This window comes from Myxine glutinosa, chromosome 12, assembly GCF_964187855.1.
Source record: "Myxine glutinosa chromosome 12, kmMyxGlut1.1, whole genome shotgun sequence".
In the NCBI taxonomy this organism is placed as follows: Eukaryota; Metazoa; Chordata; class Myxini; order Myxiniformes; family Myxinidae; genus Myxine; species Myxine glutinosa.
The window spans coordinates 100,091,186-100,118,235 of NC_136272.1; positions in this window are offsets into that span (position 1 = coordinate 100,091,186).

The window sequence follows — 27,050 nt, forward strand, 5'->3', positions numbered from 1 at the left end:
GTAGAGCAGCATGGAGTTCCTCCAAAGTTACTTCCTTGTCCAGTTGTAGGAGTGCAGATTCTGACAAGTTGGGTAAGGAAGAAGTCAACAACTCTATAACTTCGTTGTCGATGTTCCTAGCATGATAAAGTTCAGAGAAGTAGTGATTAAGTGAGGGTCTGATATCTTTTTGATCATGCATTATCCTTCCTTCCTTTGTTCTTACTGAAGTTATCTGCTGACTTCTCTTCGTTTGAGCTTCCAGTCCAAAAAAGAACTTAGAAGAGGTATCCAGGTGACACAAGTTCTCCATTCGGAGACGAATCAGCGCTCCTCTGGCTTCCTTTGCACAAAGCACAGCAAGAAGAGCTTTTTTCTTTGCCAGCAAAAGGTTGGATCTTTCATCACTGGGGGCCGAGAGGTTGGACTGCAAGGATAATATTTCTTTGGAAACCAAGGATTGGAGGGCAGAGTCATATTTGGTATGGTAAGCTCCAAATTGTTGGCAAAAATATCTTATCTGCACTTTGGCGTTGTCCCACCATTGCCCAAGGCGGGGGAAGAAAGGTTTACGTTGGAGCAGGGCTTTGCAGAACACACGAAAGGCATCAACAAACAGTTGGTCGTCCAAAAGGCTTGCATTGAAGGTCCAGTAGGCAGCACCACGATTCCGAACTGGTGGGTGAATACGAAGTGCGACCATGTGATGGTCTGAGAAGCCACTCAGGACAATGTCCATATTGCTCACAGCATTCAAAAAAAACACTATTGATGTAAAAACGGTCCAATCTTGCAAGTGATAGGTGGGCGTTTGAACACCGACACCACGTGTATTGGCGGACAGAAAGATTGCGGATTCTCCACACATCGACAAGGGAATACTTAGACAAAGCTCTCAACAAAGGCACCGTGCTTGCTGGGTGAGGTTCCTCTCCATTACGATCAATGGTGGAGTCTGTCGTACAGTTGAAATCTCCACCCAAGCAAACAAGTCCGTTAAAATCAATGTGTGCGAGAGAAGTTTCCAAGTGCGTGTGAAAGGCAAGTCTCTCCGTGCTATCACTCGGCGCGTCGACGTTCAGTACCGTGTGTTTAATACCATTGTGTGTAAAGGTGAATGAAATCAAATACCCTTTGATAATCTCATTAAAAACAACACCAGGACTGCAAAAGGAAGGTTGTATATAAACAGGTACCCCAGCCCTAGGGTGTTCCAGACTACTAAAAAACCATTTTCCTTTCATTATCCTTTGCCATTCACTTGCACAAGAGGAGCTGCATCTTGTTTCTTGTAAAAGCAAAACATCAATGCGATTTGCCCCCAACAAACTGTTTAACTTCAGCTTTATGGATGGAAGAGTGTCCCCCATTAATGTTTAAACTCGCTATAGAGAAAGCCATAGAGTTTTTGGGTGTGTCAGAAGCTCGGCCTGTCTATGTCTGCAGCTCCTTCTTTGCTTTAAGGATGCATTTCCGGAGGCGATACACTTCTGAATCAGTCACGCCAAGCTGTCCGGCTTTGAGGAGCAATCGCTTTGCAGAGATTATAAAGCTGGACAGATCAGGGAAAAAGTCTTTAATTTTAACATGTTTCTTGCGATAGGTGTCATGGAGAAACTTTATGACATTGGCAGGTAGAACACTGGGAACACTCTCCGAATCTTGGGAAAAAACTGGATCGTTCCACACTTCGGTGCTGCCACTAGGAGCAAGCGACGAGGCTCCATCCGAATCATAGTCTGAGCACCGATCCGTGTCCATTACATCAATGTCATGCTCCAAAGGCATGGTATTAAACCGGTGGTTTAATAAAGGAGGCCTCATGTTCTGCTTCCAAAGGGGGAGGAGGAGTGGGGGCAGGAGGAGTGGGAGGAGGGAGAGGAGTGGGAGGAGGAGGAGTGGGAGCAGGAGGAGTGGAAGGAGGAGGGGGAGTGGGAGGAGGAAGAGGAGTGGGAGAAGGAAGAGGAGTGGGAGGAGGAAGAGGATTGGGAGGGGTATGGGGAAGAGAGGTGAGAGGAGGAGGAGGAGGAGAGTGAGGATGAAGAGGAGGGTGGGGAGGAGGAGGTATGTTAATGGGAGGAGCTTTGCATTTCACTTGTGCCAAACCTGGTATTTCACCAGTTGAAGCTTTGCATACTGATTCAACCAGGTCCGGAGTTATTCGTGACTCAGAAATTGAACACACTTCACTCTCAGCAGGGAGGGGGATTATAGTGGATTCGATGTTAATATTGTTGCGGTTTTGCGAACCCCTCACTTTGTAAACACTTGTAAATAATATTCCATCATTTAAAAGGTCAAAGGTCGCACCCATAGTTAGTCCACAGCAACACGTAGGACACCACAGGACTTTCAGTTATTTCCTTAGTATGTGTTTCAGATAAGGCTGTGTTCCCAATAGTTGAATCTGCGTTGCATTAATTAAATAAGATAGGCCCCATTTGCTTCTTGGCCAGCCGCTCTCTCCACGCTACGCCAGTATGCGCCCCTACAGTCGGGGCTTGTCCCTCCCAATTATATAACGCGCCTTCGCTTGCCAGCAGCGTTCGCTGCCTCGCTCCAAACGCCATTGAACACGCGGTCTAAGGCCGAGAAAAAAGGGGGCGGGACACGGGAACGAGGCATGGCCCTGTCAACTCGCTGTCCAGGGCGGAGCCGGTGAGCCCTCGCCAACCAACCAGGGCTGAGGTGAGCTCGCTACCGGGCGTGGTTTCAAAGAGTGCGGATTGATCTGTGAGCGCGTAATATAAGCGCCAGCGCGAGCCTTTTTACGAGAGTGAACAGAGAGTCGACTCGGGGCTGAAACAGACTGCGCAGGGAACCATCGATGGTAACGGACTGCGCCGGGGGATGCTGATCGTAAAGGACTGCGCGGAGGTCGGGTGAGCGAGCACATTGTTTCGGAATGGATCGCGCGAGGGAACTCCATTGATAACGGACTGATCCAGGAGCGCTCCATTTGATACGAACTGCCTGTTTGATACGGACATTGATTGATCGGGAGAGAGAGAGCATTTGGCACGCTATACGTATGCAGCATTCCAGCCCCTCGCATATGTAAGGTCCGGTCGCGCGCCAACGACACGCGAAGCTGCCTGCCGTTTTTCGCCCGCGGACCCGGAGCCTGGACGGGGCGACCTGCCTGGACCCATCTGCCTGGACCTTCCTCCCCTACCACTACCATTCCGTGTGAGTCAAGTCTGTTTGTCCTGGGGTCGTAATAAGTTAAGACTGTATAGATAAGCTTGCCCTGTGTCCTTTTGTTTCTTCTTCTTCTTGTACATGCCTTCGGTTCCTCTTCTTTTGCTTGTAAATAATTAATAAACCCACTCTTTGTTCTTCCCTTACTCTGGATTCCTCTTATTCGATCGCCTCCGTCCTTTCTCTCAATTGAGTACCTGTGGCACGATTTGGAAACCGCTCAGGATCGGGTTTAGTCATTTGTTAACGGCTCGGATCGCGGATTGCTAACCGCTCGGCAATATTCCATCTTATCCGTGGTTCGAGCGGGAGTTATTTCCCTGCTCGCGGTCGGGGTTAGTAAGTAGGTATTTGGGACTTCATTGACCAATCACCCTAGCTGATTCCGACTGGGAGGAGCATCATAATTTCCAGGATTGGGGGACAGCCAGCTTAAAAGACAAGGGGATTAACCCCCCCCCCTTGATAAGGGGAGCGCCGACCCCCGAATCCGCAACAATATCCATGGGGCTTGTGACGACGGGAGCGGTCACGTGTGCTTCCTGATGCACAATACCAATTTCCTGCTCGTGTTCACCAGCCTCACAAGTAGGAATGTCATCATTCTCCGGAGCAAGAACATCAAAATGATTTTGAGTTTTAAAAACAGCAAATGTTGCTGTTTCTAAACACGAGTCATTGTTTTCGGCAGCCGGCGCCATCCTTTTTGCACAGCTCGTCGTCACATCTTGACTATTGTCGGTTAGATGTTTCAATTTATGTTTCCTTTTTGAAGGAACAACACTAAAGCCTTCATTATCTGCCTGGGGTTGATTTACCCCCACCTCCGACGGTCCAGGCAGATTGCTCGAGTTTGAGGCGTCACCAGCGTGCCCAACTCTAGATGGACCACTGTTGGCCTCAATGGGCTCTACCGGCCTAGATGCGCCACTCGATTTAATCTTGGGGCAAGCGTTCTTTGCATGTCCAGATTGACCACATATAAAACAAGTCGTGGTCTCCGTCGCAATATAAATCTGGTAATTGCGACTTTTATTTTTTAACGTCATCACTGTGTTGAGCGATTGAGCGTTGTCTTTTAGAATGATATAGCAATGACGTCGGAACGACATGATGTGGCGAACCGAAGCGTCAGAGCGCAGACGAAGCAGAATCATCGAGATTCGTGACACAACTGTGACAAAAACGCTTAAAGCAGCCACAATCTCCTCACTTGAGAAGAAGGGCGGGATATTGGACATGATTAACTTAACCGCCGTCGTGTCCAAGGGACTAACGTGAACAAAGACGTCCGGTGGTACGGATAGACCGGTTTCAACCTCCTGAGCCACTTGTCGCTCTTCCGACAGGAAAACCACGATACGTTGGTTCATTTTTGAAGCGGCGAGAACATTCTCAATTCCAACGAGCTCTCCGAGAGCAATCACCACATTATCAACACTAACTCCATCAGGTGGAGCAATGGTTACTCTGTTCTTGTGAGTGAGTGACTCGTACACACTATTGTGCAAACGTTCGTTTGCCATAGCTTAAAGCAAAACAAGGGAAGTTTAAATTAAACAAAAGAAACCTGCCACATGCAACCAGCAAGTGGAGGAAAATGAAAATAAGGAAGAAAAAAAAGGTATAATGAGGAAGATAAACCACCGATGAGCGTCATACAAGGCTATAGTCAGGGCCCTTAGGGATATTTTGGGGCCGTTTGGTTCAAATTCTTCCAAAAGCACCAAATTTGGCCCAGATGTTGCCCATGCCATACTCTTTCGATTTTTGACGGGCGCCAGGACGGACCCCCCCCCCCCGGGGGGCCCATATTGGCGAAATACTAAATGGCCGCCACCCGTATTAGAGGAAAATCAGTTAAATAACCAAAATGGTTGGAATAATGTATGATACCACTTTTCAGGGGTTTTCGAGGTCGAGGAATCCAATTATGATGTTATTTTGATGATTCGAGGTCAAGGTCAACCCTCAAGGTCATCTTAAAGGTCATTTTTGAGTCAAACATGTCGGTTTTTGAGTTTTTTGTCAAGATTTACGCGAGGTTCACCATTTTATGTTTCTGGGTTGGGTAATCGAACTCTGACCTTATTTTTGACAATTAGAGGAAATATTTACATGTCTATTTCCTAATTTTCAGGCATATGCAGTTCATCAGTCTAATTACAAAGGTACGGATTTTGATGTTTTATGAACTGTATGCCATATCCTTGTGTTTAATTTTTGTGCGATCATGATCCGGGTTCATGTATACATGATTGTATACATGTCATAAATATGACGTCATAGGTCATGTGACCTGGCGGCCATATTGGATTTTATGAAAACCTTAAAAATGGATCCCTGCCTTCATTTTTCGATCGATTCAGTTTGAACTTTGACCACTTATAGTACGCCATGTGATTGGATGCATATCCTAATTATGACCTCATAGGTCAGGTGACATGGCGGGATGGACCGGTATGGTCCCCGGATCATACCGCCCTTGGTGCCCGTCAAAAATCGAAAGAGTATGGCATGGGCAACATCTGCACCAAATTTGATGCTTTTGGAAGAATTTGAACCAAAATATCCCTAAGGGCCCTGACTATATAAGAACATGGCAGATGAAACGCAGGCCTGGAAACCAAGGGTTTCAAGAAGAACCCCCGAAGCACTTACCATGTGCGCTCTCTTTCTCTCTCTCTTCTCAACAAGGAAAGGAAATACGGGAAAAACTTCACAAACACGTACAAGGACACAATGGAGTGAAAGGGGGATAGGAAAGACGCCAACACAACACAGTACTCACAGCTCAACGTACACAGCCGCCATGATTGCCACACCCACGTCCCAGGAGGGGCACATGAGAGCGAGAGAGAAAGAGAAAGAGAAAGAGAAAGCGAAAGAGAAAGAGAAAGAACAACCACCACGATGAGGCATCCTCGATAGTTGTCATATCATCAAGTTTTCTTCGCTGGTGACCAAAAGTCCATGTACTGGCCTTTCCATCCGATGATGCTGTGTCGAGGTCGCCTGCACTGTAGTGACAGAAGAAGCATCCCAACTTAGGCCAAAAAACATGCTGCTCAATGAATGGGGTAGGTAGGTAGGGATAAAAAAAAAATTTTTAGGGGGATTTTTTTTGGAAGTGTTTAAATGGACGCAGTACAATTTACTACACAAAACAGGAAACTTTAACCCCCCCCCCCACCCCCTCCCCAAACCTACCAACCAACCAGCCTTCATGGATGCCACCTGTACATCTGGATACAATATCAAACAGCATGAAATGGAGAAGAATGTCAAACACATCTGAATTCCTTCGATTTTTATATTTAACTCATGTGAATCCCATCAAAAATGACGGAACCAAGAGCACCCACCCACCCATCACCACCACCACCACCACAGCATCACCACCATTCTTAAAGAATATAACTCACAGCTCACTCTGTCTCGGTAGAAATGAACCACTTAATCAAGAACCTTCTGCGTCACAGTGTCAGGTGTCACTGTGACTCACAAATAAACACACTGTGTGTATATGGCAGGACTTGGTATTTATTTGTGCATGAAATAGCTGCTTGTTGACCAAAAGTTTCACTAAAAATGCCATTGTATTTTAGTCCTTATGCCAGTTTTTTTTGTTGCAGTACAAAATGTTCAACATCAAATTATATATCAAACAGAATATTTATTGCACTTGAAACTGTTCTGACACTCCAGCTAAAGACAGCCGTCCACCTCGTACGAAGTGGTTCATTTTGATCTGCGCATCAAAAGTCACCACGTAAACCGGTTGACACATTCAGAATGCAATCTAAATGGGAAGCATACCAATGATCCACGATGGCAACACGATACATGCTAAAGACCATGTACAGAGTATTGCATGCTCTCAGAGTATTTAATGTGCATTTTTGCAAACTCCAGGTGTGCTGTCATGTGCCATTTGCTCATGAGTGGATTCCGTCTGGCCACTCTCCCATAAAACCAATATTTGTGAAGTGCTGCAGAGACGTTTGTCCTTCCAGAAAGAACTTTCAACACTCTAGAAATTGTTTTATAACCTTCCCCAGATCTATGCCTCCTCACAATTCTGCCAGCAACGCACAAGATCTGCCAGCAACCCTCTGCTGGTGAAACTGCCAAAATCAAGACTCTCTGCTCACCTTCACACTCTTCAATCCCTCTCCTCCCTCCAGGTCTTTAAAACAGCTGTTCACCACCATCTCTTATCTTCCCACCATCCAAAACCTTGATCTTTTATATCCCCGTTAAAACACCCCAAATCCGCCTCTTTCAATCCACAACTTCTTTCCTGAAATTCCTAGAAGTGTTCATTTGCTTTATACCGTGTACCCCTCCCTCAACCCAGCCCTCACCCTTCCACAGATCTACTGACGTCCCTGTTCTCTTCTGTTATTGTGCTTGTGTGCTTCCCTCTCTCTCCCCCTCTTGTCTCCCGCCCCGTCATTGTATGTTTTATGTGTCTGTGCATGTTTTCATGTTCAATGTGTTAGCTCTCACACGAGCCTTGATTCTGTACGTACACACACACACACACACACACACACACACACACACACACACACACACACACACACACACACACACACACACACACACACACACACACACACACACACAAAAAGATGATATGTCGGAGTTCTATCGACAGGTCCTTGGATTTCATGGTGGAGTTTCTGCTCTGCCATGCACTGTCAACTCTGGGACCTTATATAGAAAGGTGTTTCTTTCTATTTCATGTCCAATCAATTTAATTGGCTATAGGTGGACTCCAATCAAGTTGTAGAGACATCTCAATGATTACCAAAGGAAATTGGATGCACCTGAGCTCAATTTGAGTGTCATAGCAAACGGGCTGAATACGTACTTATTCACTCAAGAATACGTACTCAAGACATTTCAGCTTTTCATTTTTAATTAGTTTGTAAAAATTTCTAAAAAAAAAAAAATTCCGCTTTTTAATTATCAGGTATTATGTGTCGATCAGTGACAAAAAAAACTCAATTCAATTCATTTTAAATTGAGGCTGTAACACAACAAAATGTGAACAAGTCAAGGGGGTGAATACTTTCTAAAGGCACTGTAGCGTCAAACAATGCACAATACATGTTGGAACTAGGTTGGTGACTGCTTTCACACATTATAAACAAATCTGCCACAGGAGGGGGGGGGGGGGGGGAGAGGGGTGCTATGCAATGTTTCATCTATCTATCTATCTTCCTCTGCTTCTACTTCTATTATATATATATATATATATATATATATATATATATATCAGTCACTATGCGACCTTCATATCATCAGTGGAGAACCGCCAGCAAGGTGTCCCATACAGCTGCTGCTGCACCTTGCTGGGAGCGATACGCACTGCCTGCCACGCGGTGACGTTATCTCTGGTATCCACTCATCATATGGAGTCGACCTGGTTGCGGTTGGGAGTTACTAATAATGGTATCTGTAATCTGGTTCTGTAATGGATAGTGGATACCAGAGATAACGTCACCGCGTGGCAGGCGGTGCGTATCGCTCCCAGCAAGGTGCAGCAGCAGCTGTATGGGACACCTTGCTGGCGGTTCTCCACTGATGTATGAAGGTCGCATAGTGACTGATATAAAAACCGAAAGGGTCACAGAGTTACAAGTATATGGAAAGCCTCACTGCGTTGCCTGATGAAGCCCCAACAAGGGCGAAACCAGGTCGGTACCTGTGAGTTTTGCATGCACTTGTGACAGTATCTGTATTTATAATCCGTAATGACGCACTGCTAGATGGTTCCTCTGGAACTTTGCAGGCAAGGCGGACGTGCATGGCGATGACGTCATGTTGTCCGCTCATTAGGTTGGAGAACCAGATTACAGATACCATTATATATATATATATATACATAAAAGAAAGTTTTTCTTTGTTTGTTTGTTTGTTTGTCTGCACGCGCTAACAGTGCCGGATTAAGCCTCGGCTGGCCCTAAGGCACATTTTGAAATTTTAGAGAATGGCCTGAACAATTTAAATTAGATCTTGGGCTCATGGAAATGGACCCCAGACAAAAGATGACCTGATTCATGAACAAAATATTTAATACAAAAAAAGACAAATTTTTAATGTGAAAAGAAACTACTTTCAAACTAGTTTAGTCTATACAATTTGCAGTGTATGAATATATGCATGACAAAACACTCACAGATTTGGCACTTTGCTTTACAGTTTACTAGACCTTAGATTGGAACCTTGCGCGCGTTTACAACTGCAAACTCTTCAATTACGGAACCGAAGTCCAGTTCTCGGAGCAAATCACTTTCAATGCACAAAAGGGCCAACACACCAAGACGCTGTTGATGCATGGTAGAGCGCTTCACATCTTTGATTCTCTTTAGCTGCGAAAATGAGCGTTCTCCTGAGCAATTGGTGGCCATCAGTGCTAAGTATATTCGGAGAGCCACTGCAGTGTTTGGAAAGGCTGCATGAACTCCAGTGGTGTGCAGCAGCACAAACATATGCTGTGCCTGTGCACACCCTGTTGAGGGGGAACTTGAGGGCAGTTGGTCTTTATACCAGCAAATGAACTGACGGAACTCTGACGCAAAATCAGTATTCAGATCCTTGTGATACACACTGACAAGCCCTGTAATAGCAGTGTTGATATCCTCGTCGGTCATAGAGTCAAACTCTGTCAGAACACCAAACCGCTGCAGCACGACAGAATACGCCTCTATGCATTTCTGCAATGCACTTCGCAGTTGGTCAATGATGACATAAAATGTATTAACTTTGAATTTTTTTGGCCTGTCATCCCTTCTGTGGCATCAGTAGCATTTCCATCATTGACACGCTTCTTACGCTTGGGAATTCGCCGACTTTCGGATTTGTAAGTGCTGTTGCCGCAGCGATCACATGCTTGTTGCTCATAGAAATCAAAATTTTCTCTGCGCGCATGTAAAAACTCATTCAAACTCTTCAGCAGACCAATAGCCGGTGTTAATTCTATGGTGGCACTTTGCAACAACTTGCTGCAGCAGTTGAACCGATGCAATTGACGAAAACTGCTTGTCCATTTTTGTGGCCCGAATTTTTGGCTGGCCCGAAGGCACATGCTTTGTCTGCCTAATGGTTAATCCGGCACTGCGCGCTAATCTCCTGAACGGTGAAAGATAGGAGGAAACCTTTGAAAACAAAAAATGTAGGGACGGCCCCCGGGAAGGTTATAGGCTAGGTGGCGAGGCCGGTCGAGGCCGCCTCAGCCGGGCTGGGCCCATTTCGCAATTAAAAGCTGAGCTGAATTATAGTAGTCAATCTTCTACGGCCGCGAGTAAAAGCTGAATTATAGTAGCAAATTCATTCAAAAAGAACTAAAAATGTCGGGACTGGCCCCGGGAAGGTTATAGGCTAGGTGGCGAGGCCGGTCGAGGCCGCTTCGGCCGGGATGGGCACATTTCGCAATTAAAAGCTGAGCTGAATTATAGTAGTCAATCTTCTACGGCCACGAGTAAAAGCTGAATTATAGTAGTCAATCTTCTATGGACGCGAATAAAACCTGAATGATAGTAGTAAATTCATTCAAAAAGAACCCGGGCAACGCCGTGTGCATTCGGCTAGTATAGGATAAAATCATTGTTTATTGCAAATGTTGTCATTGTTTTTATTTTAACAGTGACAGGGATATATATTGCATGTGGAGGATTGTATATACAGGTACACGTCTTTTACACTATAAACACATTTCAAGGAAATCACACTTTTGTGTTTCATTCACCTTACATGTATGTGTAAGATATAGAGTTTACATGTTTTAATTATATAGGTTTTTTTTGGGGGTTTTTTTTTGTATACTGAATCGAGGCTCGTGAAAGAGCTAACATTTACTTCACAAACAAATCAACCAGACAAACAAAATATATAAAAAGAGGGAGCGGAAGACAAGATGGGGAGAGAAGGGTGTAGTGAAATCGTATTCGTACTAATGCTGAACCCAGGTGATGATCGTTGCTCGCTGACACCGCTAGGGGGGGCGGCTATAAGACCCGCTGCGGTCGGTGCTCAGGGGGACTTCTCCTGTGACATGTTACATCTAGTGGACTCGCTAACGGTACGCCTGCATAGAATATTAAGCTTGCTTGCATTGAATGTTATGGATGGACCCATGTGATGCCAAACCTTATTCCTATTGCATTTCCTGTATTACAGAATGATGTCATGGTCTTAATGGAATTAAACCACCAGATGGACTAAAGTTGTGGACCCGACTGGTTTTTCACAACACTTAATTCCATTAACGATCTACCGACATGGTGGGCAACAAGACGCTGGTGGTCACACCATTCTGCGCCGACCCGCAAGCCTCGGATGGTGGATTGCAACTGAAGCACTGGCTGAAAACGTTGGAGAACCATTTCGCTGAGCCTGAGACCGAGCCGATGGCTGTCGCGAAGCTAGCAATGCTTCACTCCAAAATCGACTACAAGGTGTACAATAGCATCGCACAATGTGCGACGTACGACCTCACGATTGCGGAGCTCAAACAATTGTACATAAAGGAAAAGAGCCCGGTGTATGCTCGGCACTTGCTACTAACGCGACGCCAGCAACCCAACGAGCCGATGGATCACTATGCCCAGGAGCTCCGGCAACTCTTGCTGGACAGCACCCGGGAGCCACGGACTCACGAGCAGGCTCAGGATGACCTTCTCCTAGACGCCTATGTCGCTGGGGTCTCCTCTCAGGAACTAAGGCTCAAACTCCTGGAGAAGACCGACCTGACCTTCGCTGCGGCACTCGAGCAAGGAAAGGTACACACTGAAGCGCGGTTGCAGTCGAACGTCTATGATCGCACGCGCCTCTTGGCGGGAACCTCGCTCCACGCACGGCCGGAGAGTGCTACCGCCGAGGGAGCGGAACTGCTCGCGGAACTCCAGGATGCTCCGGTCCTGATGGCTGCCGCAACGGCCAGACCCAAGGCCTTACGCGGAGCCACCTGCTATTTCTGTGGGGGACAACGTCATTCCCGGGCCGTGTGTCCGGCTCGGGACGCCATATGCCATTTGTGCTCGCAAAAGGGGCACTACGCGAAAGTGTGCCGGAAAACCGCACGCGGCTCGCGGCCGCGCGCGACCTTGAATGGGCTCATTGCGGAGCCTACGAGCCGAGCTTGGAACACGGCGCCTTACCCGGCTTTGAAGGACAGGGCCCCTCTTCGCGGGCCCCTGGTCGCTCAATCGACCTTGGCGAGAGTCACCGAACAGCCACAACAGTCTCATCCTCAATCGGGCACGGCACATGCGTCCTTGACCAGACTCCGGGCCACGCGAGGGGCTTTGGAGCCTCGCCAAGCCCCAGCGGTACGTTCTCGTCGTGTCTCTCAAGAGCGTACGGCGTCCACTGGTGGCGACACGAGTTCGGTACCAACTACGGTGGCCCTCACCCGTCAAACGGCGATTTCGAATACTACGGAGGCCTATACCCGTCAAAATCGTCAAATGGCGATTTCGAATACTACGGAGGCCTATACCCGTCAAAATCGTCAAACGGCGATTTCGAATACTACGGAGGCCCATACACATCAAACGGCGATTTTGAATCGCAAAACACCGGATTGCATGGGAAAACTCTCTGATGGCTTTAACGGATTCCCCATGGACAACGAATACTCCGGCAACGACCGCAAAACTGCAGATTGCATGGGAACACACCCTGACAACTTATACGAGACTCCACGGGCACCCTCTGACACCCGGAAAACTGCCGCTGGCATAGGATCCGCCCGCGAGGCGAGGCCGACCCACTCGGGTGGTTCGGTCCCACTCCCAGCAGGCTCGTCCGGCCTGGCTCAAGCCCTTATTCCCCTCATGGTCGAAGGCCATTGTGTGCGGGCCTTGGTGGATACAGGGTCTACGGATAGTTTTATCGACCAGCGACTAGTCCACAGGCATGGTTGGCAGGTCTTGGGTCTACGAGACGGATCTTCATGGCTTCCCAGGGACTTCGACTCAGCACGAAGGGGGAATGCCGATTGAAACTCGTGATAAAGGGACGGGTTTCCCAGATGTACATCTTATGGTCTTACCTGCTTTATGTGCTGATATTCTGTTAGGAAACGATTTTCTTCAGTGACATGGACGTCTGGAAATGGAGTTTGGTGGGCCTGACACGCTTGTTGTGGGGGCTGACGCGCTTGCTGTGTGTGCCATAGCGAAAATGGAAATCAAGCCGCTTTCGCTGTTCCCCAATCTAACCTCCGACTGTACCCCTGTCGCGGTAAAATCACGGCGCTACTCTCGAGCAGACATGCAATTCATTGCGGACGAAATGGCTCAGCTCTTGAAAGACGGTATCATAGAACCTAGCCGGTCGCCGTGGCGAGCCCAGGTCTTGGTGGTGCGAAGCGATGCACACCGCAGACGCATGGTAATCGACTATTCCCAAACGATTAACCGCTTTACACAGCTGGATGCCTACCCCCTTCCGGGGATGGACGCGCTGGTGCGACAGGTGGCCCAGTACTCAGTCTACAGCACTCTCGATCTCCGTAGTGCGTACCATCAGATCCCCATCTCTAGGGCAGATCGTATCTATACCGCATTTGAGTCGGGGCAACGGTTGTACCAGTTTACTCGATTGCCTTTTGGGGTAACGAACGGGGTCTCCTGTTTCCAGAGGGCCATGGATGACCTCATTGCGAGGGAGAACTCAACCGATGTTTTCGTCTACCTAGACAATCTTACGGTTTGTGGGTATGACCAAGGGCACCATGATGCTAATCTGAAGCGCTTCCTCGAGGTCGCGCAGAGGTATCACTTGACCATGAACGAGGATAAGTGTCAATACTCTCTACGCAAGATAGATCTTCTGGGGTACACCGTGACCCATGGCTCTGTCGCTCCGGATAAGGAGCGTCTGCGACCTTTGCTCGACATGGCCCCTCCCTGCGATCGGGCGTCCCTGAAGCGCGCCCTCGGGCTATTCGCCATTACTCAAAATGGGTCCAAAATTTCTCCGCGAAACTTCGCCCCCTTGTGGCCTGCGACACATTCCCTCTGCGTCCGGCCGCATTGGCGGCCTTTGGAGGCCTTAAGGCCGACATCGCCAGTGCCGCTGTGGCGACGATCGACGAGAGCGTATCTTTCGTCCTCGAAAGTGATGCCTCGGATCAGGCCATCACGGCGACCCTCTCCCAAGGAGGGCGTCCGGTGGCTTTCTTTTCATGGACTCTTACCTCCGCCGAGCGGAGACATTCGTCTGTCGAAAAGTAAGCGTATGCGATCGTTGAGTCTATTCGGCGATGGCGCCCGTACTTACTCGGGCGATGTTTCCAAATCATCACGGACCAGCAAAGTGTTGCGTTCATGTACGACACATTACACGCCCAGCGCATTAAGAATGAGAAAATCACTCGCTGGCGTATAGAGCTTGCCGACTTCTGCTACACTATCAAATACCGCCCGGGGAAGGATAACCAGGCCGCCAACGCCTTATCGAGACCGGCTACGTGCGCGGGTATCGCCACTTTGGAGGGCCTACGCGTGCTGCATGCCACTGCGGGGCATCCGGGCGTAACGCGTTTCGCTCATTTTGTGCAGCGTGGCAATCTACCATACTCGATTGACGATATCCGCCGTATCTGTCGCGACTGCGCTATATGCGCGGAAATCAAACCGCGTTTCTATAACCCACCCATGGGGACTCTGGTTAAGGCTACGAGGCCGTGGGAACGCTTGGCGATGGATTTCAAGGGCCCATTGCCGGTGTCGAGTAACTCTCGCTATCTGCTCACTATCGTCGATGAGTACTCGCGAATCCCCTTCGCTTATACGTGCGTGGACATGACTGCTGCCACGGTAATGCGATGCTTACAGAACTTGTTCTCTATGTTCGGGTACCCGGCCTATGTGCATACCGACCGGGGTGCGGTCTTCTTGTCTCAGGAGGTGCGAGGCTATCTGCTCCAAAATAACATCGCTTCTAGTTACACCACGCCGTACAGACCCCAGGCGAATGGGCAGATCGAACGCTTCAACGGGATTATATGGAGGGCCGTCATGCTCAACCTCCGGACCCTCGGCCGGGGCCTCGATAAATGGGCTTGGTCACTACCTGCGGCGTTGAACTCGATCAGGGCTCTACTGTGTACGGCCACCAACCAGACTCCCCACGAGCGACTTTTCCACCACCCCAGGAGCACGGGGTGTATACGGTCTTTACCCAGTTGGCTCGCTGAGCCCGGGCCGGCCTACCTCAAACGGGCGGTTCGCACGAGCAAGTACGACCCCTTAGTGGACAAAGTGCAGATACTCCAGGCTAATCCTGAGCATGCTCGTGTGATGACGGCTGATGGACATGAGACCACTGTCTCCGTACGTCATCTTGCCCCATGTGGGATCGCCGACCCTTGTAGGGAATCGGACGAACCGATCGAACCAATCTATGAGACTATGGACTCTTCCGACGCTCCCGTCGCTGAAAGTCTGCCGACCCTCCCCTCGCCGCATCTACCCGTGCCCGAAGGCTTGGCGGTACCCCCTTCGTCACCTGACTCCGGTAGCTCCTCCGACGCCGGGGTCTCTGGGATACGTGACGCCGTACCCGGGGAATTTCGGACGCGTGCTGGCAGAGAAATTCGCCGCCCGGACCGGTACGGTTGGGTCGACTGATACCATGTTCCACACCCTGTTAATGCTGACGCTCGCTCGATTCTAGCCGCTCTGCAGTATATTTCGAACGGTGGGGAGAATGTAGTGAAATCGTATTCGTACTAATGCTGAACCCAGGTGATGATCGTTGCTCGCTGACACCGCTAGGGGGGGCGGCTATAAGACCCGCTGCGGTCGGTGCTCAGGGGGACTTCTCCTGTGACATGTTACATCTAGTGCCCTCGCTAACGGTACGCCTGCATAGAATATTAAGCTTGCTTGCATTGAATGTTATGGATGGACCCATGTGATGCCAAACCTTATTCCTATTGCATTTCCTGTATTACAGAATGATGTCATGGTCTTAATGGAATTAAACCACCAGATGGACTAAAGTTGTGGACCCGACTGGTTTTTCACAACAAAGGGGAAGCACACAAACACAACATTTGAGAGCAGGGAGATGTGTGGGATGGAGAGGGCATGGGGGGAGGAGGCGTGGGAAGGGGGGGGGGGGGAGAAGTATAAAACACAAGGACACCAAGGACTTCCAGGACAGAAGTTGGTATTTCAAAAAAGTGGAATTGGGGTGAAATTAGCGGGGGTAGAAAAGATCAAGGTTTTGGATGGGGGAAGATAAGAGATGGTGGTGAACAGTTGTTTTAAAGACCTGGAGGGTGGAGTGGGATTGAAGAGAGTGAGGGAGTTTGTTCCAGAGGCGGGAGAAAAGAGGAATGAAGGAGTGAAGGTGAGCAGAGAGTCTTGATTTTGGCAGTTTAACCATAAGAGGGTTACAGGCAGATCTTGTGCGACCTGTAGGAATATTTGTGGGACAGAGCCCAGAGAGTGCTGGGGGGGGGGGGGGCAAGGGCAGAGAGGAGTCGGTAGAAGACGGAAAAACCACCAACCTGCCTGCGGTGAGTGAGTGAGAGGCCCTTGGAGTTAGCTTCATCGCGGGAGATTCCAATGATTCTCAACGCTTTGGTTTCAACAGCTTGAAGACGTGCTAGGTGTGAGGCAGGAGCACCAGCCCAGAGGGGAGAGCAGTATTCCATTGAGCTGCGGATGAAAGCCTTGTATGTGGTGAGGAGCTCAGGTGTGCCAAGGAAGGACTTCGCAAGACGGAGGATGCCCAGTCGGCGACTGGCTTTGGAGGCCAGATTTGAAATGTGGTTTTCCCAGGAAAGATCATGGCAGAAAGTGAGACCCAAAAGCTTGAGTGACATAACTTCTTGGAGAGGATTATTCAGAAAGTGGATGGGAGGGTTGTCCAGTCGGTCTTTTCGGAGAGACATCGTAAGAGTGTGAGATTTGTCATGATTGAAAGACATGTTCCACTTGTTTGCCCAGTCTGTGATTTTGTCCAGGTCTGCAGAGAGTGAGGAGGCTGCAGACTGCCGATCTGAGGGATGAAGAATGGAGCGACAGAGAGTAGAGTCATCAGCAAAGAGATAGAGAGGATTTTCAAGAGAGTCAGAGAGATCATTGATGAAGACCAGAAAAAGCACAGGGCCCAGAACACTGCCTTGGGGAACTCCAGCCTGAACAGGAAGAGGAGATAAGAGAAACCCATTCAGGGCCACACGTTGACTACGACTAGAGAGGAAGTCCGCCAGCCATGCGTGGAGATTTCCATGGATACCAAAAGAGGAGAGTTTGTTGAGCAGAGCCGGGTGCCAGACCGTATCGAAAGAACGTGATATGTCAAGGGAGACAGCTCTAATTTCCTGTTTGGCATCGAGGACCTCCATCCATTGTTGAGAAAGCAGAAGCAGCATGTCCAGAGTAGAGTGACCAGGTCTGAAACCAAATTGATCAGAGATCAAGCCATTGGAGAAGAGGAAAGATTTCATACCTGAAGCAATGATGGATTCCATGACTTTGCTGATAAATAATTGGGAGAAGGCTGATTGGTCTGTAGTTGCTGGGATCTGTTTTTGCACCTTTTTTGTGCAAAGCGGTGATGTTGGCAGATTTCCAAGCAGATGGCAGATGACCTTGAGCAAAAGAGAGGGTGAAGAGAACAGAGAGAGGGAGTGAAAGAGTGGAAGAACAGGATTTTAGGACCAGTGGGCTGATGCCATCAGGTCCAGTTGCAGAATCAGAGTCAAGGGTTGACAGAAACTTTTCCACCTTGTCAGGAGGAAAGGACACAGAGTCCAGGAGCAGCTGGGTACGACTGGATACGGTGGGTATAGAGAGGGATGGGTTTGGGACACAAGATTTAGAGGCAAACACAGAGTTGAGGCAATCAGCTTTTTCACGTGCGGAGTCAGCCGTGTGGTCGTTTGAGGTGAGGGAGGGGATGGAGGGGGAACAAACACCAGAAACAGATTTGACCAGACGCCACCAGGATTTGGAAGAGGGAGACAGATAAGAGAGTTCGGTCCTGAGAACGGAGAGATATTGTTTCCTGGCTCTCCTGAGGGTGGACACACACTTGTTTCGGGCTTTGTGAAAGGAAATGAGATTTCCTTCCGTTGGATTTGCTTTCCAGGAGACGAAAGCAAGTTGTTTCTGGGCAATGGTCTCACCACAAAATTCCGTGTACCATGGACGGGAGGAAGGGTATGACAACTGAAGACGAGATGGGATAAATCTGTGCATGAGAGAGAGCAATTTACTTTGGAAGAATTCCCAGGATGAGTTGATGTCAGAGGCGGTAGAGATGGGAGACCAGTCCAGATGATTGATGGCTGCTTGAAGACCGTGCCAGTTGGCCTGAGTGAAATGCCAGACTCGTCGACGCTGAGGAGACTCTCTGAGAATGGTCAGAGAGATGTCCACTTTAACAAGCACATGATCAGATGAGCCGATTGGAACAGAAGAAGAGCAGCAGACATTTTCAGGGAAGTTAGTCATAACTAAGTCCAGAAGAGAAGATGCTCCGTTGACTGAGACCCAGGTCGGGAAATTGCCAGATTGTGTCAGTCCCAGTGAGTCACAGAAGTCCTTTGCTGAAGAGCCATGGCTGGTGAGAGAGGTACCCACACCCAGCCAACTGGCATGGTGACAATTGAAATCACCACATATGAGGAAGAGAGAGTTGGGATGGGTAGATAGAAGTTGGATGGGTTGATAGAAGTTGGTAGATAGATAGAGGTTGGGTACATCTACATGACATTAAAGATAGGTTTTGGGATAGATCTATGAAATGCAGTTTAAATGAATGCAAAATCCCCAAAAATACAAAATTTGACTTTATTTGACCCTTTGACCTTGAAATGACCTTCAAATTAAAAATTGAAGGTGGCGTCCACCCACATAGTCTTCCTCATCGTATGAATGATTTTTCGAGAATGGATGCCTTGTATTAACAAAGTACAAAAAGTTTTAATTAAAACAAAAGCCGCGTCGATGTTACACAATGCCTAGATGCAGCTGTGCCTATAACGTCGATGTTATAGGCACAGGACATTCCTATTGATTCGATTACTTGATGTTATTTTTGTGCAAAGTGAAAATATATCTCGGCAATTTCCCGTGTGTGGCGACGAATTTTTAATATATCTCGGCATTTTCCCGTCTGTTATTTCAGGCGGTGTATGACTGACCATGCCGCGATTTAAAAAATATATATCTCGGCAATTTCCCGTGTGTGGCGACACGTGAACGAAGCTATGCTCCTCTCTCCACATTATTGTGACGACGTATAAATTAAATATTTCATCGTGACGATTGTCATCAAATGGACGAATTTTTAATATATCTCGGCATTTTCCCGTCTGTTATTTCGGGCGGTGTATGACTGACCATGCCGCGATTTAAACAAAATATATATATCTCGGCATTTTCCCATCTCTTATTTCGGGCGGTGTATGACTGACCATGCCACGATTTAAAAAAAATAAATCTCAATGGACTTGAAGTTACAGGCCTTTGAGAATTCATTTCGTTCTATAAAGGGCAACTTTCATCGGATTTTCTTCCCGTTTTTTTTCAACCGAGTCTAAAACTATGTTAGCGACTGTGAAAAATGAAATGATATATCGAATTTGATTTGTAATAAAACTGTGTGAGAGAGGAAGACACCACGGGCCTACAAAACAGGCCTCAAAGCTATGCGAGTTAATAAAATGGTGGATATTTGCTTATATGAAGGCTCTCCCAGAATGGGTGGAGCTATGGTTCCCAGAATGGGTGGAGCTTTGAGGTTTTGTCTTCTCTGCAAGAACAAGAAGAACAAGAAGAACAACAACAACAGCAGAGGGCACTCTATGAGCAGCGTCTGCGACGCGGCTAAATAGTCTAGTAGGAAGACTAGGTCCCCCTGCACCCCCCGGAGATATACTTCTAATCAGTGTTTCTAGATTGGAAAAAATGTGTAGAAAATGACTAGCTATGGCCCCAAGCTGAAAAAATGTCCCACATACCATTTTTATGCAAATTACTGCTGCAAATTTTATGCAAAATTATGCAAATTTTATGCAAATTTTTGATGAAAATTTTATGCAAATTCTGTGCCTGGTGCCTGCATGGCATGGCAATGGCCTGCAGCCTGTGCCTGGGCTAGGGGGTTTCACCTCTGCAACTGGTTCTCCCCCACCCAGCAAATCAACAGTCGACTACTGCACGCCTATCCACCAACCGATCACAGACAACGCAGTTGTTCGTGAGCTACTGAAGCGTTCCGAGGCAGCAACTGCTGAGGTGGGTCAGAGATGGGTCCTGAATACATTTGATCTGGGTGTCTGCATGAAAGCCCTTCCCATCATCTGGCGCTGGCCAAATGAATTTGCTAGTCATGTAGTAACGATTGGACCCTTCCACACATCCATGAACTACATCGGGATGCTCACTGGACACAAGATGCGTGGTTCTGGATATGCAGAGATTCTCTTTGAGGCACAACTAGTAACAAGTGGATCTCTCAAAGGTGTTCTCAGTGGAAAGGCCTACGCAAAGTCCCTCTTTTGCCTCAAAACAGTGTGTGAGGCAATGGAGAGGCTGTTGATGGAGAGATTCACTGAGGAGGAGAACATCATGATCTCTGACCCTGCTGTGCTTCTCAGAATGACCCAGTCTTGCAACCGAGAGCACCTCGATGAAGCCCTCAAAGACCCCTCAACTCTACTCCTCATCAAAAATTTGCATAAAATTTGCATAATTTTGCATAAAATTTGCAGCAGTAATTTGCATAAAAATTGTATGTGGGACATTTTTTCAGCTTGGGGCCATAGCTAGTCATTTTCTACACATTTTTTCCAATCTAGAAACACTGATTAGAAGTATATCTCCGGGGGGTGCAGGGGGACCGAGTCTTCCTACTAGACTAAAACAAATGACGTGAAAATATTTTATAGAAGATTATTTCATGTTTGGCTTGTCTACTACATGGGAAAATTGTAATTTTTTTCAATCAGACGAAAGAATTGAACGCGGGCAGTGTTTAGGCAACATGACCGCGACCTCGATCGCTCCCAATTTTTTTTTCTTTGGTGTTAAGAAATAGGCCGCAATATCGTTGCTGTTAAGAAATATGATGATTTTGGAATTTCAGAATACTCTATACATCTACCTATTACTATAATACCCTCTTCTAGTGTCTGTCCGATGTCTGTGTTCATGGGTGTTGCTTTCCCCATTGAGAGAGAGAGGAGCGTGAGGTTTTTACCCATTTTGTAAAACTCATCCTGCAGCATCTAACTCAGTATGTCCAAATGTCATGCAGGGCTATTCCCGTGGGTTTCCCACGGTGCTCCACTAGTATAATAATACACTTGTTCATCCATCTGTCTGTTCCACAGTTCCACCTATTAGTAGGATATCATACGGCCACCATGTTGGTGACATGCGAAGCCAAAGACATCTTCAGAGCTGTCATATTCACAATCGCCATGTCCTTCCTATTAGTTTTCCCTTCAGTGTAAGACGACCAAAGCGACTGTTCAAAAGATCATCAAATATAGAAAGGTTGGAGCCGATCGGCGTCACGGGCCTTGTGAGGGCCACATTAAGTATGGGCCTCATGCTTCAGGCCTCTGGATAATTGCAACTGGAATCTATCCGAAATGTAGAACCACAATGTATTACATATGTACATAGGCGGTGGGCATGCATTTGCTTCAAACCCGGGTTATTTAAAAAAAAAATTCGGGAGCGATCGAGGCCGTGATGTGTTTCCAACTATTTTCTCTTAACCCGAACTGAGCTGGGTGATTTTGAACTTTCCCTGACTGGGGGAGGTGAGCCTGGTGTTGGCTTAGTGGTTGGGGTGCTGGCTTGGGATCCTAGGATCCTGGGTTCATCCTGGTTGATCACTGAATTAACACCAGGGGGGTAACTGAATTAACACCGGTCGTAAAACATTGCTTCAAAAAGGGGACCACGGTGCCAGAAAAAGGCCAACCCCTGCTCTGCAGGGAAAAATGGCCTCTAAAGGCGGTTCCTGACTAGAGGTGGGGGCAGAGCACTGATCTTTATACTAACTGGATTGGAGGCTCGACGCAAAATCAACGCTAATCGGTCCATTCGCTGTGAAGTCACCGGAAGTAGATTCGTCGCCATATTGGTTCCCCCAGAAAATCTGCGTCCGTTCATTGTCTTTATCAAAAGACAATGCCTGCTATATTTTATGAAATAATTTCATCGAAATTTCAACAAAACATTCGATTCAAATTGACTTTAGACAGCAAGTTGCTGTGAGGAAAGATGCCGTCCTGTACAGCGTATGGATGTACGACGTACAAATTCAGTCAAGACCATCTGGAACTTTTCTTCGCAGCGGTACGTTCATGTGGAGGATTTAACAACAATCCCACGGCTCGTCAATTTCAGTCGACCTACAAGCGCCTCCTCATGCGACATCATGTAAAAAACGGTACTGGAAACTGTTCCCTCTTGGATCATCACATCGACATTCTTCCAGTTCAGAACATTACACAATCGACAATCAACATTGCATGCAAATATGACATCATCGGCAGACAACCATCACAAGATGACCATGACTACGCTGACACGCCAAACTTCGAAACAGTTTCACAATACAAAGAGGTGGCTGTTAGCTACATCACTGGCTACGTAGTTCGCATGATGAAGAAGAGAATCGACTGCCTGTCTTGTGCGTTAGCACTTACTACTTCAGATGGTCGTTGCCATAATTTATTGAGGATGAAAGACCACGGGGGCCTCCAGAAAGCATCATCAAGCGTCATTGCCACATGCTTGGAAACAGAGAAATGTTTTCAACGACGACTGAAGACGACAAATGGGAATCTTCCTCAAGGATCCGGAATTTCAGCTGCAGTATCCATGGCTGTTATGAGCAATACTGGTCATATGGACTTATTTCCTGAACTGCACTCACACCAGTTTGAAACTGCAGTGGAAGATAATCATATTCACAATCTCGTGAAGATAGCAGCTTCTTGTTATTGTCGAATCAAACTCTTTCATCTTGGGAAAAAGGAGACGGAAGCCATCACCAGAGAGAAAGTCAGGAAGCAGATGTCCAAACTGATTTTGTTCAAGCACCAGTGAGATTACAGAACACACATGATACAGTGCACACACATGTTGCTATTTTATATTCTGTAATTATAATTTATCATAATTTGGCAATATCCTGACAGGTCTTAGAGGAGAACAACAAAAATATTTACCAAAAATATTTACTATGACCATCATGTTTCTCTGCCCAGAAGTATAACTCAGAAGTTTGTTTTCACTATACTCTTCTGATTCTGATTCTTTGATAAATGGATGCAATTTATTTTCAATGGTGCTCACTTCAGTAAGAATATTGTGCCATGTGGAATGAAAAAAACAAAACAAAACAAAACCAACACTTGACCACAAATATGGTATACAAGTATTCACATACCAATTTATTTTGCAGATCCATGTTATATTCTCAGCCATGAAAAAGTAAACGCAGTCCTATTTCCTATTCTTTAAATTTTTAAAGAATATTTAATTACTATTAATATTTAATATTAATATTATTTTATATTTAATTTATTTAATATTTAATATTATTATTTATTATTAGAATATTTAATTTATTTAATAGCCGGCGAAGCCGGTGTTGTCAATAAACGAGTACGTACGTATTATGTTGAAAACCTGATTATGCCTTGGCTCGAGAATCCGAAGCGCCGTGGGCGCAGCCATCTCGCGTGGGCGGAAGTATGCATAACAAATTTAAAACGTTCATTAGGAGTTTCTTTCACCCGTCGTCGTTTGATTCACAATCTTATGCACCTCCGATGTATTAATAAAATAATTTAAGACCAACATCGGCCCGCACGGGCCTGGTTATCTTCAACAAAACGCGTCACCAAACACCGGACCCAATGAGAGTCGAGCATTTGCAAAAATATGTCTAAAATGAAAGCGCTCAATGATGGGCGCCATCGACCGGATGCGGAAGTTTGCATAAAACAATTGCGAAAAAGTTCAATCGGAGCTTGTTTCACCCGTCGTTCTTTGATTAATAATCTAATGAAACCTCTCATTAGTAATTAAAATACGTTAAGACCAACCTCGTTATCTTCAACGAAAATCGTCATCAAACACCAGAACCAATTATTATTACGCGTTTCGGACGGTGAAAACGGCGTCAAATATTCTAAAATTGACGAAGAATTATTTTTTAGAAATCTCGCGGCCGTACGGGATAGTTTTTCACGGCCAGAAATACGGTATAAGCGGTTTACATATTTAATTTAGAAATACGGATAGTTTTTCACGGCCGGAAATATCCGAAGTTGAGATGGAATTCACCGAATTAATCACTGCAAGCTAACGTCTTCTGGTGGACGAAGCTGCTGTGCCCGGAGAGTCAGAGAACCAGCCCTGGCGCCTGACAGCGACTGAATATAGAAGACTACACACTTACTGTGAAAACGTATGTTAAGCCCAGTTAAAAATAGGCCTTAAGCTAGCACATCGTATAGTTACTTCCTTAAGCTTCTTGTGACATTTATTGTATTGTATGCAGGTATTGCCATCGGGGAGGACTGTCTGCTCTTCTCTTTTACCAAGTCTTACCAGGTACGGTACCTACTACACCTACCTACTACCAACTACCTACCTACCTACTACCAACTACCTAAACTACTGATGCCATGGTGATGGGTAAAATAGTGGCAAGAGGTTTTGGCTTCACCGGCTCATTGCGGCTTTGCAGTCGGTACTAGTATTTAATCAGAGGGAATTTAAAGAATTTAATATTTAATTATCAGCATATTTCCTACGAAAATTCCACCTTCCCACTTTATTTTATTCCATTCCGAATTGATTTTAATCCATTCCAGGTTTGAAAAAGCATTATTACAGGATTGATGAAATGCCATCGTACGCTACTCAGTGTGCGAAATTAACGCCAGCCCGACAGCCCGTGGCTGGTAACTTTTGTCCCGGGCTGGTATCTTTATCGAGTTGCCAGCCCGGTGGTCTGGATAGATTTTGCCCGACACTTTCGTTTAAAATCGACTTTTTTCTGTTGAAAATGCATGTTTCCCTCAAATTAATACTTTTTTCTGCGTTTGCAAATTGTTTTTGTTTATATCCGGGGTCTGACATTCGACGCCATTTATATTTTCTTTCGTGGTATTTGATTGGATGTGCCATTCGAGCGAGAGCCAATGAGGATACGCCTTATATACGGTTCGCTGTATAGTACGAAACGAACTCCGTTGGTCAAACGGAACGGATATTTCGGAACGGTCAAACGGATAATATTAACTAATATACGAAACGGAACTAATATGTCGTATGCGGGAGATTTATGAATGACTATAGATGTAGTATACTTTATTCATATAGTTCCCACCAATAAGAAGATTTCAAAATGCTTTTATGCTATAGAAATGCTATAGTAATAATTATATATATTTATAAATATATACATTTTATAGATAAACTATAATAGTAACAAGTACACATACATTCAAAGTACACCGCCCCATGCCAAATAATTAAATATGCTGCAACGCGGCATTGCCGGGGCGCCTCCGGCGCCCGGCAATACCGCAGTGCAGCTCATTGAGGCTGCATTGGGAGGGAGAGGTGTACACTAATTGATTGATTAATTGTATAATTAAAATCAATAAAAGATTATCACAAAATATTTTCATAATCAATTGGCTAATCGCATAACTAAACCACTAGTGCGTCATCCGAAGATGTATCTTTTAGAAATTTTATTAAATAAGTCATTTATAAAAAATCAAATAATTAATTGATTACTCAATAAATAATTAATCGATTAATCAATAAATAATTAATAGATGAAATGATTAATCAATAAATCAAAAATATCCTTGATAGCCACATCACTTGGTCACTCATGTCCAAATATTAGCTTCCCAGCTCAAAAGGTGCCTGAGATATTGGCCAAATGAGAAAGAAAATAAATAAATGATTAATAATGAAAATAAATAAATAATAATCATAAAAAAATGAAATTATTAATCAATTTGGTCAGAGAACAAATAAACTACCACTATTTCATCAGAATCTGTAACTTTAAAAAAAATTTTTTTTTGGTCATTAGTCGAATAATTAAATAATTAATCGATTAATTGATTAATTAATAAATCAAAAATATCCTTTGCAGCACAATCACCTGGTCATTGGCATGTCCAAATATCAGCTTCCTAACTCAAAAGGTGCCTGAGTTAATGGTACGAAGAGAAAGGAAAGTTAATTAATTAAATAAGTACTTAATTAATCGCTAATAATTAAATAACTCCTCAATTAATTGATTAATCAAAAAACAAAAAATACCGTTTTTGACAAAGGACTTGCTCACTACTGTGCCGAAATTTCAGCTTCCTAGCTCAAAGGATGGCTGAGATATCGCCCGGACAAACAAATAAGAAAACAAGAAACCAGAGTGAAAACTGAGTACTCTCTTTCAGCGTGCGTCACTGCCGAGCCCCCTTTGGTGCCCGGCAATGACGATTTGCAATGCCTGGAGATGGCATAGGAAAGGAGCGGTGTACAATTATTATACTATTATAATATATAGTAATTATATATTTATGCTATAGTAATGCTATAGAAAAATCACAGATCTGCAGTGGCCAGAGGTGAATGACTCCTATCAGCCAGTGTGCCCCAACATCCTGGCAGTCATTGACCTGATGTTGACACTGCCAGCCAGCTCGGCCGAATGTGAGCGAGGATTCTCACAAATGAAGATAATGAAGAATGATCTCAGGAACAGGCTCAAGTCAACAACAATGTCGGATTTGCTCTGCATCCAACTAGAATCTGCGGACATCACCGACT